Source organism: Halichoerus grypus, chromosome 3 (assembly GCF_964656455.1).
Source record: "Halichoerus grypus chromosome 3, mHalGry1.hap1.1, whole genome shotgun sequence".
NCBI lineage: Eukaryota > Metazoa > Chordata > Mammalia > Carnivora > Phocidae > Halichoerus > Halichoerus grypus.
This window is the reverse complement of record NC_135714.1, coordinates 39,730,779-39,746,792: the sequence shown is the minus strand read 5'-3', so window position 1 is coordinate 39,746,792 and position 16,014 is coordinate 39,730,779. Positions and strand designations below refer to the sequence as shown.

General features: G+C 40.0%; 1 protein-coding gene and 1 pseudogene across 2 annotated transcripts in view; both read left to right on the top strand.

Moving 5' to 3' along the window:
• Positions 1-16,014, top strand: part of TEC (tec protein tyrosine kinase) — a 137,846-nt gene that overhangs the window by 64,694 nt on the left and 57,138 nt on the right. The window lies entirely within an intron of this gene.
• On the top strand, positions 2,917-3,490 carry LOC118536292 (eukaryotic translation initiation factor 1 pseudogene; annotated as a pseudogene).

Below are 16,014 nucleotides of genomic sequence, written 5' to 3'. Positions count from 1 at the left end.
AAGAAAACAATTTTTAAAAAGTTAACAAAAATAAAAGCATTTTAAATTCAAAGTAGGAATATACAAAAGAGTGGGGTTAAATATTTCTTTGCTGAGCAAGTTATAAACTGTGCGTGCTGGAGGGAAGTTATTCATGGGGGATGGTAGAAGAACATACATAACCAGTAACAGTGAACCTTCTGAATCGACTGAAATATAAAATTTAAAAGCAGAGACATCTAGATTTGTAATTTATAGTCACTACCAATTGGTGGGATAATAAGGTTCAAACCCAGGCCATTTGACTTGGAAGTTCCCTAGACACCTCTACCCTACTTTTCTAGCTGGAAAAAAAAAAGTTTCTTTTTACTTGAATCAATTAATTTAACAAAAATATTTTAAGTGCCTATTTGTGGCAGATACTGTTCTAGGCTCTGAGGACCCAAAAAGTATATAAAGCAAATGTCCTGTTCTCATGGACTTATATTTTAGAGGAGAAAGACAGACAGCATACAGATAAGCCAATACACATCTCCCACCTTGATGAAAAGCAAAGCAGGATGGGAGGGGTGGGGCCTTGCATGCTTGTTTGTTTTTTTGGTTTGTCTGCTTGTTTGGGGGTTTTTTTTGGTGGGTGGTGGGGGTGGGGAATGGAGATCTTAAGAAGAATGAGGCAGGCCATCTGGAAACCTTGGGGGAGGGGAAGCCAGGAATGCAAGGCCTCAAGAGGGGCAGCAGGTGCTTCCTTATCAGGGAACAGCAGAGAGCCCATGGGCCGAAATGGAAGTGGGGGAGGGGTGGAGTGGGGTATGGTTGGGGGACGAGGCCAGAGACCTGGGCAAGATCACGCATGGATGGCTTTGTGGGCCATGGAAAAGACTTTTGATTTTTTTTTTTTTTTAATGTGATAGGAAGATTTTAGTGGGTTATAAGTGGGCAGTCACAAAATTTGGCTTTTGCACATCAAGACACTGGGGCACAGTGGAACATGAAATGGCAGGGAGAAGGTTGAAGGTTTAGTTTTGGTTCTGCTAACCAGTTTGACCTTGGGGAGGTCATTAATCCAGTCAGTGCCCCAGTTTCTACCTTAAAAGGAGGAAATTGGATTTATATGAATAATTCACCAGAATCTTTTTCATGGCCACATATGATTCTTAGATCTTAAAATAGTTATTAAATGTCCACATATATTGGCAGTGGTTGTTGGCTGTAGGGAATAGGAGACCCTCCCCTCTTTGCTTTCTGCTCAGACTTTGGCACTTCCCTGTTCTCAGCCCTGAGCCTCACCCCTGCCTCTGAGCAGCCATGTTCTGGTGTGTGGATAGTGGTGTTTCACTGTTTTTTCAACCTGCATTTCTTTGATTACTACAGAGGATGAGCAAGTCTGCATATTTTCAGTGTCCATTGGCATTTACTCCCTGTTGAAGTGCCCATTTAGATATTTTTCCTCCTTTTTTCAAAAAAATATTTTATTTATTTGTCAGAGAGAGATTGAGAGCCGGAGCGGGGGGAGCGGAAGAGGGAGAAGCAGGCTCCCTGCCAAGCAAGGAGCCTGATGTGGAACTCAATCCCAGGACCCTGGGATCATGACCTGGGCTGAAGGTAGACCTTAACCGACTGCACCACCCAGGCGTCCCCCTCCTTTTCTCAATTAGATTTTTTATGCTTTCTTATTTATTTTTAAAAGCTATAACATAGGGGCGCCTGGGTGGCTCAGTCGGTTAAGGGTCTGCTTTCGGCTCACGTCATGATCCTGGGGTCCTGGGATTGAGCCCCACATCGGGCTCCCTGCTCTCTCTCCCACTGCCCCTGCTTGTGTTCCCTCTCTCGCTGTGTCTCTCTCTGTCAAATAAATAAATAAAATCTTAAAAAAAAAGATATAACATGTGTTCTGAATCAAACTCCTTGTTCATATATGCTTTGCAGATACTTGTTTGTACTTTGTGGCTTGTTTTTTAATTCTCCTAATGCTTTTTTTTTGTTTATTGTGGTAAAATACAGATAAAACTTACCATTGTAACCATGTTATTTTATTTTATTTATTTTATTTTTTAAAAGATTTTATTTATTTATTTGACAGAGAGAGAGACAGTGAGAGAGGGAACACAAGCAGGGGGATTGGGAGAGGGAGAAGCAGGCTTCCGGCTGAGTAGGGAGCCCGATGCGGGGCTTGATCCCAGGACCCTGGGATGATGACCTGAGCCAAAGGCAGACGCTTAACGACTGAGCCACCCAGGCACCCCCCATTGTAACCATTTTAAACTGTCCAGTTCAGTGGCAGTAAGTGCAGTGATCATGTTGTGCTATAATCACCACTCTCTAGTTCCAAAGCTTTTCCTCACCCCAAACAGAAACCTTGAGAAAGTCCTGTGTGCACATTGAGAAGAATGTGTATTCTGGTGCTTTTGGATGGAATGTTCTGTAAATATCTGTTAAGTCCAGGATGCCTGGGTGGCTGAGTTGGTTAAGCATCTGCCTTCGGCTCAGGTCATCATCCCAGGGTCTGGGAGCCTGCTTCTCCCTCTGCCTGCCGCTCCCCCTGCTTGTGCTCTCTCTCTCTCTTTTTCTCTCTCTCTCTGACAAAAAAAAAAATCTGTTAAGTTCATCTGGTCTAACGTGTCATTTAAGGCTGATATTTGCTTATTGATTTTCTGTCTGGATGCTCTATTCATTGATGCAAGCGGGGGTATTAAAGACCCCTAGTATTACTGTGTTTCTGTTTATTTCTACCTTTAAGTCTGTTAATATTTGCTTTATATATTTAGGTGCTCCTATGTTGGGTGCATGAATATTTACAAATGTTATTCCTCTTGTTGGAATGACCCCTTTATTATTATGTAATGCCATTCTTTGATTCTTACTACAGTCTTTGTTTTAAAGTCTATTTTTTTCTGAAGTAAGTATAGCTACCCTAACATTCCTTTGGTTTCCATTTGCATGTAACATCTTTTTTCCATCCCTTCACTTTCAGTCTGTTTGTGTCTTTACATCTAGAATGAGTCTCTTGGCTCCAGTCACTGAACCACTTCCGAGGACTCAGTGGTCTCTCCCTTAAGTCCCCTTGCTTCCTGATGCTCCTTCTCCCGTGCCTGCCTTCTCCCACCACTGCCTTCTGCAGGCCATTTCCACCCAGGAAAAGGAATCGTATCTTATGTCTGCTATCGGGAACCTCCACTCTTTCAACCCATTTGCTGATGCAAGTAAGGGTGATGATCTGCTTCCTGCTGGCACTGAGGATTATATCCATACAAGAATCAACAGAGAACCAGCAGGAGAACCTTACTGCTGTCCAACAGATTGCTGATGATTATGATAAAAAGAAGCTGTGAAGGCGTTTAAGAAGAAATTTGTTTGTAATGGTACTGTAATTGAATATCCAGAGTATGGAGAAGTAATTCAGCTACAGGGTGACCAGTGCAAGAACATACGCCAATTCAGAGAGATTGGACTGGCTGAGGACGACCAGCTAGAGGTTCATGGTTTTAAGTGCTTTTGGCTCACTGAAGCTTAAGTGAGGATTTCCTTGAAATGAGTAGAATTTCCCTTCTGTCTCTTGTTACAAGTTTAAAAACCTCACAGCTTGTATGATGTAACCATTTGGGATCTGCTTTTAACTTGGACTAGTGTAACTCCTTCATGAAATAAACTGAAAAGAGCCAAAAGAAAAAAAAAATGTCTCTTATAGGCAGCATATAGGTAGGTCTTTTTTTTTTTTTTTTTAATACATATAGCCACTCAGTGTCTTTTGATTGGAGAATTTAGTTCATTTACATTTGAAGTAATTATTGATAGGTATGTATTTATTGCCATTTTATTAATTGTTTTCTGGCTGTTTTTGTAGTTCCTTTTCTGTTCCCTTTTTTTCTCTCGTTCTCTGTCATTTGATGACTTTCTTTAATGGTATATTTATGTTCCTTTGTCTCTATCTTTTTTGTATTTACTATAGGTTTTTGCATTGTGATTATCATGAGATGTACATATAACAACTTATATATTTTAAGTTGATAACAACTTAAGTTTGATCACATTCTAAAACTCTACATTTTTAGTCTTCCCCCATGCTTTATGTTTTTGATGTCACATTTTACTCTTTTAATCTTATGTATCTCTTACTAATAATTGTAATCATAGTTATTTTTACTACTCTTGTCTTTTACTCTTCATACTACATTTGTAAGTGATTAACCCACTACGTTTACTGTATATTTACCTTTCCAGTGAGATTTATTCTTTCATGTTTTCTTGTTCCTAATTGGTACCCTTTCTTTTCCATTCAAAGGTGTTCCTTTAACATTTTTTTTTTTTTGAAGATTTTATTTATTTATTTGAGAGAGAGAGAGCATGAGAGAGGGGAGGTCAGAGGGAGAAGCAGACTCCCTGCTGAGCAGGGAGCCCGATGCGGGACTCGATCCTGGGACTCCAGGATCATGACCTGAGCCGAAGGCAGTCACTTAACCAACTGAGCCACCCAGGTGCCCACCTTTAACATTTCTTGTAAGGCCATGGGGCACCTGGGTGGCTTAGTCGGTTGACCAGCTTGATTTCACCTCTTGATTTCACCTCAGATCGTGATATCAGGTTCCTGGGATCAAGCCCCATGTTGGGATGCGCACTCAGTGGGGAGTCTGCTTGGGATTCTCTCTCTCCCTCTTCCTCCACCCCTCCCCCTGCTCTCTCCTTCTCTCAAATAAATAAATAAATGTTAAAAAAAAACCCCACATTTCTTGTAAGGCCTGTTTAGTGGTGATGAACTTGTTTGGCTTTTCTTATGTGAAAAACTCTCTCTCTCCTTTAATTCTGAATAACTTTGTTGGGTAGTATATTCTTGGTTGGACATTTTTTTCTTTTAGCTCTCTGATTTTATTGTGCCACTCTCTTATGGACTGTAAAGTTTCTGCTGAAAAATCTGATAGTCTCATTGGACTTCCCTTGTATGTAACAAATTTTTTTTTCTTGCTGCTTTTAGATTCTTTCCTTGTCTTTAACTTTTGATATTTTAATTATAATGTATCTTGGTTTGGGTCTCTCTGGGTACATCTTATTGAACTCTAGTCTTCCTGGCTCTTGATACCTGTTTCACTTCCCATATTAGGGAAGTTTTCAGCCATTATTTCTTTAAATAAGATTCTGCCCCTTTCTCTCTCTCTTCTCCTTCTGGGATCCCTATAATGTGAATGTTAGTCTGTTTGATATTGTTCCATAAGTCCCTTGAGCTATCTTCACTTTATTTAAATTCTTTTTTCTTTTGGCTGCTCTGATAGGGTGACTTCTACTGCCTTGTCTTTGAGTTCACTGATGTTTTCTTCTGCTTCATCTAGTCTGCTGTTGAACCCCTCTAGTGTATTTCTCAGTTCAGTTATTGTATTCTTCAGCTCTATGACTTCCACTTGATATTTTTGTATATTTCTTTTTTTTTTAAGATTTTTATTTTTTTATTTTTTGACAGAGAGAGAGAGACAGCGAGAGAGGGAACACAAGCAGGGGGAGTGGGAGAGGGAGAAGCAGGTTTCCGTGCTGAGCAAGGAACCCGATGTGGGGCTCGATCCCAGGACCCTGGATCATGACCTGAGCCGAAGGCAGACGCTAAACGGCTGAGCCACCCAGGCGCCCCTTTTTGTATATTTCTTATCTCTTTGTTGAAGTTCTCACTGGGTTCATCCATTCTTCTCCCAGTTCAATGGGCATCTTTATAACCATTACTTTGAATTCTTTATCAGGTAAATTACTTATCTCTATTTTATTAAGGCTTTTTTTTTTTAGGTTTTATCTTATTCTTTAACTGGGAACATATTCCTCTGTTTCTTCATTTTTCTTGACTCTCTGTTTTGGTTTCTATGCAGTAGGTGAAACACCCACCTTTCCCAGGTCTAAAGGAGTGGGCTCATGTAGGACATGCACTTTGTCATTCAACCTTGCTCTAGATCTTGTTTGTGTTTGCCCAAGCAGCCTATTATATTTTTAATAGCTCCCAGTAGTTGAGGGTGTGCCAAGACCTGTCACTATCCCACAGGGGAAGAGGATCTCAGCACCTAGATTTAGGCTGATTGGAAGCCAGACCCATAGACAACAGCTTTTAAAAGTATGCAAATATACACAGTCCTATTGGACCACGAGCATAAGCCCCACTGGCCACCAGAGACAGGCTATCTGGAGGTGTCCTTTGGGCAGCAGTTGCAAAAATGGGGGCTCCACATGAGTATGTAATTTATTTTCTTAGAGAAGTTTTTTTCTGGGATAGATCATGTGGTAGAAACAAGTCTAAATAAATTTAAGAGAATTAAAATCATATCAAGCATCTTTTCTGATCACAGTGGTATGAAAGTAGTAATCAGTTATGTGAAGAAAACTGGAAAATTCACAAATATTAGGAGATTAAACAACATGCTACTGATCTACCAATGGGTCAAAGAAGAAATCAAAAGAGAAATAAAAAAATACATTTAGGCAAATGAAAATAAAAATATAACATACCAAAATTTATAGAATGCAACAAAAAAAGTTCTGAGAAGGGAATACGTAGTGATAAATGCATACCTCAAGAAGCCAGAAAGGTCTAAAATAAACAGCCTAACTTTATACCTCAAGGAACTAAAAAAAAGAACAAATGAAGCCCAAAGTTAGAAGAAGGAAGGAAATAACAAAGATTAGAGCAGAAGTAAAGGAAATAGGGACTAAACAAGCAAAAAAAAAAAAAAAAAAAGATCAGTGAAGTTAAGAGCTGGTTCTTTGAAAACATAAAATCAACAAAATGAGAAAGAAAAGGGCTGTTAATAACTGACACCACAGAAATACAGAGGATCATAAGAAACTACTGTGAACCATTATATACCACCAAACTGAACAACTTAGAAGAAATTAATAAATTCCTAGAAACATACCCCCTACCAAGACTGAATCATGATGAAATAGAAAATCTGAACAGACCAATTACTAGCAAGGAGATTGAATCAGTAGTCAAAAACTTGTCAACAAACAAAAGCCCAGGACAAGTTGGCTTTACTGATGAATTCTACCAAATAGTCAAAGAAGAATTAATGCCAACCCTTCTCAAACTCTTCCAAGAAATAGAAGAGAAAGGAATTCTTCCAAACTCATTTTATGAGGCTGCATTACCCTGATATCAAAACCCAAAAGAATGTCACAAGAAAAGGGCAAGTTGGTTAAGTGGCTGCCTTCGGCTCAGGTCATGATCCCAGGGTCCTGAGATCGAGCCCCGCGTCGGGCTCCTTGCTTGGCAGGGAGACTGCTTCTCCCCTGCCTGCTCTTCCCCCTGCTTGTGCTTGCTCTCTCTCTCTGTCAAATAAATAAATAAAATCTTTAAAAAAAAAAAAAAAAAGAATGCCATGAGAAAAGAAAATTACAGGGCAATATCCCTTATGAACATAGATGTAAAAAATCCTCAACAAAGTATCAGTGCACTGAATATAACAATATGTTAAAAGTATTACATGCCATGATCAAGTGGAATGTATTCCAAGGATTCAAAGATGGTTCAACATCTGCAAGTCAGTCGATGTGATATGCTACATTAACAAAATGATGGATAAAAATCATATAATCATCTCAATAGATGCAGAAAAAGAATTTGACAAAATTCAAATTCCATTTATGATATAAACTCTCAACAGGGGTGCCTGGGTGGCTCAGTTGGTTAAGCATCTGCCTTCGGCTCAAGTCACGATCTCAGGGTCCTGGGATCAAGCCCCACATTGGGCTCCCTGCCCAGCGGGGTGTCTGCTTCTCCCTCTCCCTCTGCCCCTCCCCACGTTCATGCTCTCTCTCTCAAATAAATAAATAAAATCTTAAAAAAAAACTCAACAAAGCAGATATAGGGGGAACATATCTCAACATAATAAAGGCCATATATGACAAGCTCACAGCTAACATCATACTCAGTAGTGAAAAGCTAGAAGCTTTTCATCTAATATCAGGAACAAGGCAAGGATGTCCACTCTCACCAGTATTACTCAACATAGTATTGGAAGTCCTAGCCAGAACAATTAGGCAAGAAAAAGAAATAAAAGACATGCAAATTGGAAAGGAAGAAGTAAGACTATCACTATTTGCAGATGACATGACATTATATACAAAAGAACTCATGAAAAAACTGTTAGAACTAATAAATGAATTTAGTAAAGTTGTAGGACACAAAATCAATACAAAAAAATCTGTTGCATTTCTATACATTAATAAAAAACTATCAGACATTAAGAAGATAATCCCATTTAAATTACATCAAAAGGAATAAAATTCCTAGGAATCAGTTTCACCTGTTTCCTGAAAACTACAAGACATTAATGAAAGAAATTGAAGAAGAGACAAATAAATGGAAAGATATTCCATGATCCTGAATTGGAGGAATTAATATTGTTAAAATGTCTATACTGCCCAAAGTGATTTACAGATTCAGTGCAATTCCAATCAAAATTCCAGTGGCATTCTTCACAGAAATGGAACAATCCTAAAATTTGTATGGAAACACAAAAGACTCCAAATAGCTAAAGCAATCTTCAGAAAGAAGAACAAAGCTGGAGGTATGACACTCCCTGATTCCAAACTATGTTAACAAAGCTATAGTAATCAAAACAGTATGGTACAGGCATAAAAACAGACATATAGATTAATAGAGCAGAATAGGAGCCCCCAAATAAACCTATGCATATATGATCAGTTAATTTATGAAAAGGAGCCAAGAATACACACTGGGGAAAGGACAGTCTCTCTAATAAATGGCGTTTGGAAAACTGGACAGCCACATGCAACAGAATGAAATCGGACCACTTTCTTACACCATACACAAAAATTTATTCAAAATGGGTAAAGGACTTGAACATAAGACCTGAAACCATAAAAATCCTAGAAGAAAACATAGGTGGTAATCCTTGATATAGTTAGTCTTGGAGATGATTTTTTGGTTATGACACCAGACGTAAAGGAAAATAAACCAAAAATAAAGGGGACTACATCAAACTAAAAAAATTTCTGCACATCAAAGGAAACCATCAACAAAATGAAAAGGCAACCTACTGAATGGGAGGAAATATTTGCAAATCATATATATGATAAGGGGTTAATATCCAAAATATATAAAGAATTCATACAAGTCAAGAGCAAAAAAATCCCATCTGATTAAAAAATGGACAGAAGATCTTAATACATATTTTTCCAAAGTAGACATACAGATGGCCAACAGGTACATGAAAAGATGCTTAACATCACTATCAAGGAAATCACAATGAGCTATCACTTCACACCTGTTAGAATGGCTGTTATCAAAGGCACAAGAAATAACAGGTGTTGGTGAGATGTGGAGAAGTGGGAACTCTTGTGCTTTGTTGGTGGGAATGTGAATTGGTGCAGACACTATGGAAAACAATATGGAAGTTCCTTAAAAAATTATAAGTAGAACTACCATATGATCCAGCAATTCCAGGGTATTTATCTGAAGAAAAAAAAGAACACTAACTCAAAAAGGTATATGCACCCCCATGTTCATTGCAGCATTGTTTACAATAGCCAAGATAAGGAAACAACCTAAGTATTCATTGATGGGTGAATGGATAAAGAGGAGGTGGTATGTATATACATACATACATAGCCATAAAAAAGAATGAAATCTTGCCATTTGCAACAACATGGATGAACCTCAAGGTCATTGTGCTAAGTGAAATATATCAGTCAGAGCAATACAAATATTGTATGAGTTCTCTTATATGTGGAATCTAAAAAATAAAACCAAAAACCCAACAGTGACAAGAAAACCAAGCTTATGGATATAGAGAACAGATTGGTGGTTGCCCAAGGTGGGGGTTGGGGGCAAGAGAAATGGTGAAGGGGGGCAGGGGATTAAATATTTAAAATAGTTTAAAAATAAAGTGATCGGGAGCAAAAAAAATTACAACAAAACTTAGAATTCATAGTTTCTCTTATTTTACATAAAAAATTCATTAAAGCATCTTTTGAAAGTAAAAATGAGCTGCTTCCCATATATTCTGTGATGATCCATTGGTTCCTAAACTGCAATAAAAATTGCATCTCCTTTATAGGGACACCTGCACATCACTAGAAGTATTTTTTGTTCTGTTTGTTTTTATTTAGAAAGAGGTTTAATTAGATTCTTTGCTAATTGTTTTTAGTCCCTAAATTTAAATTACTAAGCTCTAGACATAACATTCTGCACTTTTACCTCTAGCATTTAAGAGTCTCTATGGCTATCAAAGGTAAGAATCAGGAGTCAGCAAACTTGGGGTCCAGTGCTGGTTTGGTCTTTAGGAATCAGGGAGTCACATAATTACTCTGAAGATCAATAATCTTGAGCCTGAAGGGCAAAGGCAGGGGGAGTAGCATCTGCTTTACCTATTTCACACAGTTGTGAAAATCTTATTAGAAAATGGGAGTGAAAACATTTTGCATCTTTAAAAAAATAGTTATCATTATTAATGCTCATTTGATTGTCATTATCAATCGTCTGAAAAGTCAGATCATATTAGGTCACATAAATCCAGGTGCACAAAATTACATAATTAACACTTGAAAAACTGCATGTAGCTGCAGTCATTCCTCAAAACAAAAGAAGAAAGAAAAAAACAGCTGGAAGCTATCAAGGTCACTAAAATATTCAAAGGGAAGGGCTGCCAGTGTAAACAAATAGACTAAACATTATAGAATCCTAAAGACTGATGATACAAGGAAGGCCATGAGAGGAAAGCAAAGGAGAGAGAGAGGAAAGAAAGAAAGAAAGAAAAAGAAAGAAAGAAAAGAAAAGAAAGAAACATCATATGCATTAAGCAGTCAATCCCTAATCCCCCCTCCTCCCAGCCTCTGGCAACCACTAATCTGCCTCCTGTCCTTATGGATTTGCCTATTCTGGATATTTCATATAAATAGAATCATACAATATGTTACTTTTGTGTGTCTGGCTTCTTTGACTTAGCATAATGTTTTCAAGATTCATTCATACTGTAGCATGTATCAGAACCTCATTCCTTTTTATAACTAATGTTCTATTATATGGATATACCACGTTTTGTTTATTCATTCATCTGTTGATGGATATTCAGGTTGTTTTCACCTTTTGGCTATTATGAATAGAGCTGCTCTGAATATTCATGTACACGTTTTTGTGTTACCTACATTTTCATTTCTCTTGCTGGGTCATTGGGTAACTATGTTTAACATTTTGAGGAACTGCTAGACTATCTTCCAAGGGGGCTGCAATATTTTATATTCCCCCCAGACGTGTATGAGGGTTTCATTTTCTCTACATCCTCAGTAAGACACTTGTTATTATCTGTCTTGTTGATTCTAGCCATCCTACTTAGTATGAAGTGGTAGCTCATTGTGGTTTTGATTTGCATTTCCTTTATGGCTAATAGTGTTGAACATCTTTTCATGCACGCTATTTCTTTTTAAAATGCATATATGCTTGCTGTTTTTGGTTAGGCAAAAAAACCTGTCTGGCAGGAATTCCATCTTTTTTTGATTTTTTTATGAAGGGTTCAGTGGTGTAGTAAATGTTTAGCAATTGGTAGTCGAGGGAGAAGCCCTGATTTTCAGCGTTTGCCAGTTTCTGGGGTGTAAATACTCCCACCATGATAGATTTCCAGCCACTAACATGACATTGAAAGTGGAGCAGGTGGGGCGCCTGGGTGGCTCAGTTGTTAAGCGTCTGCCTTCGGCTCAGGTCATCATCCCAGGGTCCTGGGATTGAGCCCCGCATGGGGCTCCCTGCTCAGCGGGAAGCCTGCTTCTCCTTCTCCCACTCCCCCTGCTTGTGTTCCTTCTCTCGCTTTGTCTCTCTCTGTCAAATAAATAAAATCTTAAAAAAAAAAAAAGTGGACTAGGGAAGTGGTATGCACAGTAGGCTCTTATGAACTGGCATGAGCTGACTCTATTACATCAGTGGAGTGAAGTGAGCCTCATTAGGGCTCCCTGGTGTTGTGCAGGGTGGGCACTGTACAATTGTAGGGCTGCCATTCACATATTAGTCTAAAGAGGAAAGGATATAATGTCATTGAGTGTCTACCACATATTTAATCTTCACCACAGTCTTTTGAGGCAGGTTTTACTAACTTATTTTCAGAGAAATCCACAGTTTAGAGAACATGTTGACTAATTCAGTGATTCACAACTGATAAGCATCGAAGTTGGGATTTAAATCAGGTCTTTCTTACTCTAAAACTTATACCAATTCATCAACTGCTTTGGAGGGATGGAGGGGGTGTCTCCAAGACCACTCCCAGGTTCCGTTATTTCCATTAATTGCTGGGGGGACTCACAGGACTCACCATATTTTTGTACTCATTACTACCATTTATTACAGCAAAAGGATACAACACAAAATCAGCAAAGGGAAAAGGCACATGGGGTAAAGTCCAGAGGAGGCCAGGCACAAGCTTGCAAGAGCCCTTTCTCAGGGGAGTCACATAGGACATGCTTAAAACCGCCAGCAGTGAGTTGTGACAATACACGAAATACCAGGAAGCTCATTGGAGACTCACTCTGTGCCCAACGTTTTTTACTGGGGACTGATGAGTGATACAGGCACCCTCTGTCTAGCATGTTCCAGAATTGCAGACTCCAGAAGGCAAAAGCAGGTGCTCAGCATAAGCCATGTTGTTTGTACCAACAGTTTAGGCACAATGAGCTAGTCTTGCCAGTGCTGGAAATGGTGGGACCTTCCCAAGGTCCAAGTTCCCAGATGTCAGCCAAGGGTAGAAAGCAAGGAGGCCTTCCTAAGAAGAGCAGTCTCGAGCCTGCTGTTTACTCTCCTCAGCACACTAACTGAATGCAAAATAGGAAAGAAAATTGAGAAAGTCCAAACACTGTGCCTGCTCATATCTTATTATGTCTGCCTTCCCCTCCCAGCGCCTGCATACAACTTGATATATGGTGGGTTTCTAATAATGGCTTCCTGAGTTGTGCACATCCTCATTTTGATACTCAGCTTCTGTGTGTGTGTGTGTGTGTGTGTGCGTGCATGTGTGTGTGTCTGGAAAGCCTCTGTGCTTGAAAGGTTCTCTGTGTTGACCCAAATCATGCTTAATTATGACTGCTTAGCCCAGACATCTCACTATAGCTTCATAACCAGACTGAATTCTCAGTGATGTTTCTCTCCTGAAAGGCCTTCATTTGAAACACTGAGGTTTGCAATTTGTGTCTCCAGTGGAAATATTATTTCTTTTGTTCCAGTGCCCCAGACACACTGCTTCAGACTCACTTTTACATCAGTAAACTTTGACTAAAAGTGGAACAGTTTCCTGCACCTGACCTCCTCCGTGTCTGGGTCCCGTGTTGGGGTCACACCTTGCTCTGTTCTCACGGGTGGGGGGCTGACCGAATTGTCTGCACAGTATCCCGTTGTCACAAGCACGTTCAAGGGGGCCTTGCTGCAGAGGAACAGGTCTGGGGAAAAATAGACCAGGATACCATGAGCTGACTAAAACCTGGGTTCCTTTTTTTCTGGGTTCCCAAACAGACCAGTTAAAGAAAAGAAAAGCAACTTCCCTCTCTTTGACCAGTTCCCTCAGTTTTCAAGTGAAGTAGAGATTATTTTCCTGCCTATGGTTTTGCATAATTATTTTTCCACTAGCTAATGTAATGGCTGGAAATGTTCTTTTTTAGAGTTAAGGAAAGCAGATTTTCTGAATAAAACAAGAAGCACTGGTTCTGATGTTAGACGGCCGGTGTCCAAATCCTAGGCTCTGTCATTCACTAGTTTATATGACACGAGACTAACGGGAAACTTAAATATTTGTACCTCAGTTTCTTCATCTGTGAAATGGGGACAATAGTGGTTACTACCTCATAGGGGAAGACTCAGTTGAGACATGCATCTAAAACATGCACTAAAGGAATTTAAAGCAAAATTTGCCATAGAGTGAGCCTTGAAGAAAAGTTAGTAATGTTGCTGTTACTGTTAAACCCTTGGTGTCTGTAAAAATCTTTTCTCTCTTTTTGACTGCTTATGTCGATTTGAGTAAATTAAATTCCTTACCGTCTATCCCACACTCCTTTAAAACTTTAATTAACAATGGAAAATTTAAGATAATTGTTTGAAAGAAGTTCCAGTGTGGTGGATGAAAGCCTGTTCATCTAAAAACCAGCCCCTGTGTGCTGGAATCGGGCAGCCTAGGATTGCACCTGTGACTCTGACTTTGTGAGTTGTCCAACCACTGACTGGCTCTTGGTTTTCTGGGGAGTGGGGGGGTGGGAGGGTGGTAAGGAGACTACTTCTCCTCTCCTTCCCCTGGATGTAGCCCCCTCCAAGTCTCAAGTCTCAGAGCCCCCTCTTGCCAGGCCAGACTGAGAACTTTCTTCTTTCCTTGTTCCTTTCTCCTCTTTCCTTTTCCTTCTTTCAGCCTGCCTGCGTCTCTTAGATCCTGCTGACTTGTTCTTACATCACCCATGGGAAGTGACCCCCTGCCCTTGTGATAGCCCTGAGTCCTTCTTGTTCATGCAATGAAGAACTGGCTTTTATTTCCTGATGTGAACTTCCTTCCTGGCTGCTCGTTCTTGTCTCCTTCAGGAGTTGGTGTTCCTCGGGGTTGTTTCCACGGACTTTTCTTTCCTGCACTTGCTTTAGGAGGCGTCATCCATTCCAGTGGCTTTGGTTAGGAGTTCTGTGCTGATGACTTCTCCAGTCTATATTTCCCAGCCTGATATCTCTTCTGTGGTCTAAGAGTTTTCTCAGGTATCTCAAACTCAACATGTCTGAAAAGAAATCCAAGAGGTCCCCGCTGTCTCTAGCTCAGTGTTTCTACCACAGTCTACCCAGGTGCTTGTGCTGGAAACCTGGAAGTTGGTCTAAACTTACCCTTCTCCCTCATGTCTGGACTCTTGACAGGTTTTGCCAATTCTGCCTTCTAAATATATCTGTTTTGCCCTTCTTCCCATCTCTTTACCACCATGATCCAAGCTGCCACGGCCTCTTCTTGGGTGAATACAGTAGCCTCTGTATCAGTTAGGTTTGACTTAGGCTATGTATCACATAGGACCCCTCAATAATAGTAGCTGAAACAAAAAAGATTTTTTTTTTATCTTTCAATGTTGGTGGGGGCAGTGAGGGGGTGGGAAGACTGGAAGCAGGCTATCCTGAATGGGTATGGTGGATCCAATCCAGGGATCTTAGATCCTGTGTTTCCCTTCTATCATCTTTGCTTATATATTTTATTTTGGCTCAAGATGACTGCTGGAGTTCCAGCCATCTTGACTGCATTGCAGGCTGGAAGAAGGAAGAAAGATAGAAAACAAGGAATGACTTCTCCCATCTGAGTTAGGTCTCTTTACCAGCTTTCCCTGATGCCCCGCACAGGACTTCTGCCTAGGTCTCATTGACTGCAGTGTAGCTGCATGGCCATACCTGGCTGCAAAGGGAGCTGAGAAAGTCTTTTAGTCTCAGGATCAATGTACCCAACTAAAAGTCAGGGTTCCTTTACTGATGAGAAGTGGATACTGGGGCAGACACCTGGGGATCTCTGCCACATCCTAATAGGCTCCTCTTTTCATGTATGCCCTCTCCAGTCTGTTGTACACGACAGCCCTAGTGATCTTTAAAAGCACAAATGTGATCCTTTCCCTCTCCTGCTTAAAGCCCTTCAGGAGCTTCTCATTTCCCCAATTCAAATCTTAAAAGTCCTCAATATGGCCTGGGGTCCAGCAGCCTGCCCTTCTGTCTCCGTGAATCTGCAATTCCTTCCGTTTCTCGGTCCAACCTTCCAGCTCAGCAGTCTCTGTTCCTTGAAGGCATCCAGCTCCTTTCCATCTCTACAGCATATACTTTTGCTGTGTCCTCTGTCTAGAATCCATGTTCCCCTCCCTCGACTGGCTGGACATCTTCAGGTTTCAGCTTAAATGTCACTTCCTCAGTACAGTCTCTCTGATCTTCCAGTTTAGATTCGCTTTCCCTGTATAACATCATCTTTCACTTTTACTTTGTACTACCTATCTCTAACAAGTTATTGGTACAATGATTTTTTTCAATCTTTCTTTCTCTGATCTGTAAACTTCACAAGGCAGGTGAAGGCATTGCTTAGC